Source organism: Schistocerca piceifrons, chromosome 5 (assembly GCF_021461385.2).
Source record: "Schistocerca piceifrons isolate TAMUIC-IGC-003096 chromosome 5, iqSchPice1.1, whole genome shotgun sequence".
Lineage (NCBI taxonomy): Eukaryota > Metazoa > Arthropoda > Insecta > Orthoptera > Acrididae > Schistocerca > Schistocerca piceifrons.
In genome coordinates this window covers 118,347,219-118,352,805 of record NC_060142.1, presented here as the reverse complement: position 1 = coordinate 118,352,805, position 5,587 = coordinate 118,347,219, and the positions used below count along the sequence as shown (strand labels likewise).

The following is a 5,587-nucleotide window of genomic DNA, read 5'->3' as shown; positions in this document are numbered from 1 at the left end:
GATTCTTATCACCAAAATTTGCAATAACCCTAATAGCATACGTAGCTGAACTCAGACGTTTCAGCAGACCATCAATGTGTTGCTTCCAGTTTAACCTCTCATCAATGGACACACCTAAAAATTTTGGAAATTCTACTTTAGCTACAGACTTCTGTTCAAAGTCTATATTTATTACTTGAGTTGTGCCATTTACTGTACGGAAGTGTATATACTGCGTTTTATCAAAATTTAAAGAGAGTCCGTTTGCTGAGAACCACTGAATAATTTTGTGAAAAACATCATATACAATTACATCACTTAGTTCTTGGTTTTTGGATGTTGTTACTATACTTGTATCATCAGCAAAAAGAACTAACTTTGCATCTTCATCAATGTGGAATGGTAAGTCATTAATGTATATCAAGAACAGTAAAGGACCTAAGACTGAACCCTGTGGGACCCCGTACTTTATAGCCCCCAGTTTGAGGAATCAGCTGATGTTTTAACATTACATGAACCACTTATTTCAACTTTCTGCATTCTTCCAGTTAAGTATGAATTAAACCATTTGTGCACTGCCCCCCTCAAACCATAATGACTTAGCTTATCTAAAAGAATTCCATGATTTACACAATCAAAGGCCTTTGAGAGATCACAAAAAATACCAATGGGTGATGTCCGATTATTCAGAGCATTTAATATTTGATCAGTGAAAGTGTATATAGCATTTTCTGTTGAAAAACCTTTCTGAAAACCAAACTGACATTTTGTTAGTACTTTATATTTACAAATATATTTACTCTTGAATACATTACTTTCTCAAAAAATTTTGATAGAGCTGTCAGCGAGATTGGGCAGTAGGTGTTGACACCCGTCGTATCCCTCTTTTTACGCAATGGTTTTACAACGGCGGCAACGGCCTTGCCGCAGTGGATACACCGTTTCCCGTGAGATCGCCGAAGTTAAGCGCTGTCGGGCGTGGCCGGCACTTGGATGGGTGACCATCCAGGCCGCAATGCGCTGTTGCCATTTTTCGTGGTGCACTCAGCGTCGTGACGCCAATTGAGGAGCTACTCGACCGAATAGTAGCGGCTCCGGTCAAAGGAAACCATCATAACGACCGGGAGAGCGGTGTGCTGACCACACGCCCCTCCTAACCGCATCCTCAGCTGAAGATGATACGGCGGTCGGATGGTCCCGATGGGCCGCTTGTGGCCTGAAGACGGAGTACTTTTTTACTTACTTTTTACAATGGCATATTTCAGTCTATCGGGGAAAACACCCTGCTCCAAAGAGCTATTACATACGTGGCTGAGAACCCTACTTATCTGTAGGGAGCAAGCTTTAAGTACCTTGCTGGAAATGCCATCAATTCCGTAAGAGCTTTTACTTTTCAGTGAGTTTATTATTTTACTGATTTCAGAGGGAGAGGTTGGTGGAATTACAGTTGTTTCAAACTGCACAGGTATGGCCTCTTCTATTAGTAGCCTTGCCTCTTCTAGTGAAGATCTGGATCCTATTTTCTCCAGCATTCTCCTTAATTTATGAGTGTCTGAATAAATATTATCTATCGGATGCAGAAATACGCCTTACCAACTTTCGTTTATATCGCAAAACTCCCTCTTGGTCTTGTCATTTTATTCTGTCAGTGTATAAGGGCGTTCATTTCCCGGTCTGTCTTCTAGAACCGTAAGTACAAATGCCTCCATTTCCATATTTCGAGCGATATTTCGAGCAGAGACGCGTTGTCAAAATCGTCGGAGGCGCTTCTGTTTTCCTGTCACGCGTACGCTGTTGGAGAAAGTAATGGTGTTCCCGCAGCGGCCGCCTCCCTGCGGTAGGCCGTGGCAGGTGGTGCTGCCAATATTACGGCGAGAGGGCGCGATGCAGCAGGCTGGGCCGTGAGTAACGACCCGCGCGTGACCAGAGGCCGGCCGCAGGTCGCAGGGGTCACGCGCCGCCTGTCCTGCACGCGTGGGCGGCAGGGGGGGGGGGGTGCTGCGGTGGGAGCCCTCAGAACGGTCTGCTTACCGGGTCGTGCCCTCCGATGAAGAGGCTTGCATATTGTCTTTTGTCTCAGGAGTTTCGGCCGACGCTAGTTCCTTTTGTTATGTTTTTCGTCGTCAGTTTTTATGATGACGGGTGGCTAATGCTAAATAGAAACATACGAGGGTCACTCCAAAAGAAATGCTCACTACTTTTGTAAAAATACAGTTTTCATTCTCCATGTGTGAAAGTTTTGCAGTGTGTAGATACATCCTTCCCGGTTGCTTTCAAACTTGGTTCAACCTGTTCCCGTGAGTGGCGCCGTCACAGTATGTCTTCAAGATGGCTGCTACACTTGACGTTCGTCAGAAGCAACGAGCTGTCATAGAATTCCTGTGCTGTGAAAACGAGACAGTTGGAAACATCCACAAGAGGTTGAAAAAGGTGTATGGAGATGCTGCTGTCGATCGCAGTACAGTTAGTCGGTGGGCAAGCAGGTTACGTGATGAAAGCGGGCACGGGAATATTGAGGATTGTCCTCGAAGCGGCAGGCCTCGTACTGCACACACTCCAGACAATGTGCAGAGAGTTAACGAATTGGTGACTGCTGACACACGCATCACAGTGAACGAATTGTCACGCTACGTTGGGATAGGGGAAGGAAGTGTTTGCAGAATACTGAAAGTGTTGGTGTTACACAAGGTTTGTGCCAGGTGGGTTCCCAGGATGTTGACAGTGGTTTCACAAAGAAACAAGAAAAACGGTATGCAGCGAACTTTTGGGACACCACGAGAATGGTGGAGATGAATTTCTTGGAAGAACAGTGACTGGTGATGGAACATGGCTCCTTCATTTTTCACTACAGACGAAGAGGCAATCAATGGAGTGGCAACATGCAAATTCACCCAAGAAAAAAAAATTCGAAACCCCACCCTCTGCTGGAAAAGTTATGGCTATGGTGTTTTTCGATTCCGAAGGACTCTTGCTTGTGGACATCGTGCCAAGTGGAACCACCATAAGTTCCGATGCGTATGTGACGACACTGAAGAAACTTCAAGCTCGATTGAGTCGTGTTCGATTGCACGACAATGCACGGACACATGTCAGTCAAAAAATCATGGGAGCGATCACAAAACTCGGATGAACAACGCTGAAACACTCGCCTCCATGTGACTATCATCTCTTCGGGAAACTGAAAGGCTGTCTTCGTGGAACAAGGTTTTGAAGATGATGACTCCCTTGTGCACGCTGCCAAACAGAATTTTACCGTGTGGGTATACAAGCGCTGATTCCAAGATGGCGTAAGGCAGTTGAGAGGGATGGAAATTATGTGGAGAAATGAAAATATTGTTCCTAAGGGATGTATCTACACACTGTAAAACTTCCAAACATGCAGAATAAAAGATGGGTTTTTAAACAAAAATGTTGAGCATTTCTTTTGGAGTGACCCTCGTATATTGCAGTTTTGGTGGTGAAGTCGGTGAGGAGCTGGCTGCATAGTCTGTATCTGCAACGACTGAAATAATTAGTCGTCGTTGGTAAAAAAATAATGTATATTCTACTTAACTTGTGTTACAGGCTTCTTCATATGCTGCATACATATAATTACAAACCTATCTAGAGAGGCATTACTTCTGCCATGCTTGACTAAGCGCTTTGTTAGAGGTTCCTTCCTATCAGCTGAAGGCTACGCTACATACCTAGTGGCGTCCCGAGCAAGAGTGGACGAGAGCTCGCTAGATACTTGTCACAAGCCGCGGAGCGGCTCTAGTCGCGACTCGGGGGTCCAGCGATATCTGTTATGGACCGCGGTCGATATCAGCAACACCTAACAAGCGTGGTATCGAAAGTTGATACCACACCTATATCTACATCTACATGTACATGGACACTCTGCAAATCACACTTACTGCCTGGCAGAGGGTTCATCGAACCGCCTTTAAAGTCATTCTCTATTATTCCAGTCTCGAGCTAAACTAAAACTAAACTCCTCCCAAACAGGCCATGAAGGCACAACGGTACCGACCGGCCGCCTTGTCATCCTCAGCCCACAGGCGTCACTGGATGCGGATATGGAAGAGCATGTGGTCAGCACACCGCTCTCCCAGCCGCAAGTCAGTTTCCGAGACCGGAGCCGCTACTTCTCAACCAAGTATCTCCTCAGTTTGCCTCACAAGGGCTGAGTGCACCCCGCGTGCCAACAGCGCCCGGCAGACCGGATGGTCACCCATCCAAGTGCTAGCCCAGCCCGACAGCGCTTAACTTCGGTGATCTGATGGGAACCGGTGTTACCACTGCGGCAAGACCGTTGGCTTCCAGTCTCGCACAGCGCGCGGAAAAACGAACACCTATATCTTTCCGTACGAGCTCTGATTTTCCTTATTTTATTATGATGATCACTTCTCTTCGTGTAGGTCGGTGTCAACAAAATGTTTTCGCATTCGGAGGAAAAAGTAGGTGACTGAAATTCCGTCAGAAGATTCCGCCGCAACGAAAACCGACTTTGTTTTAATGATGTCCATCCCAAATTCTGTATCATCTCTGTGACACTCTCTCCCTTATTTCGCGATAACACAAAACATGCTGCCCTTCTTTGAACTTTCTCGATGTACTCCGTTAATCCTATCTGGTAAGCATCCCGCATCGCGCAGCAGTAATCCAAAAAAGGACGGACAAGCGTACTGTAGGCAGTCGCTTTAGTAGATCTGTTACATTTTCTAACTGTTCTGCCGTTAAAACGCAGTCTTTGGTTTGCCTTCTGCGTGTTCTTTCTAATTTAAATTGTTCGCAATTGTAATTCCTAGGTATTTAGTTAATTTACGACCTTTTGATTTGATCAATTTATCGTGTAACCGAAGTTTAACGGATTCCTTTTAGCACTCATGTGGATGACGCCACACTTGTCATTATTTAGTGTCAATTTCCAATTTTCTCACTATTCGCATATCTTTTCTAAACCGTTTAGCAATTTCTTTAGGTCCTCCGACGAGTTTATTAAACAATAAACGACAGCATCATCTTCAAACAACCTAAGACGTATACTCAGATTGTCTCCTAAATCGTGTATATGGATAGGGAACAGCAGAGCGCCTATAACACTACCTTGGAGAACGCCAGAAATCACTTCTGTTTTACTCGATGACTTTCCGTCAATTGCTACGAACTGTGACCTCTCTGACACGAAATCACGAATACAGTCACATAGCTGAGACGATATTCCATAAGCACGCAATTTCACTACAAGCCGCTTGTGTGGTATTGTCAGAATCCTTTTGTAAATCTAGAAATACGGAATCAGTTTGAAATTGCTTGTTAATATGACTTTTAATATGAAGCTATTGCATCAGCATACTCTGAAACTAACCTAAATGGTCTTGCACCGCAAGGCTTGGTTTTATTAAGTGGTTTAAATTGCTTCATTGCTCCGAGGATATTTACTTCTAAGTTACTCATGTTGGTAGCTATTCTTGATTCTAAACGTGGAATATTTTTTTCTTCTTCTTTGGTGAAGGAATTTCGAAAGGCTGTTTTCAGTATCTCTACGTTCGCAGTACTGTCGTCGATGGTATTTCCATACATATCGTGCAGAGTAGGGATTCGCTGTATCTTGTTGCTAGCATAC

General features: G+C 44.6%; 1 pseudogene; it reads right to left on the bottom strand.

The window, feature by feature from the left end:
- Positions 1–4,160: 4,160 nt before the first annotated feature.
- LOC124799392 lies at positions 4,161–4,278 on the bottom strand (annotated as a pseudogene).
- Positions 4,279–5,587: the final 1,309 nt, after the last annotated feature.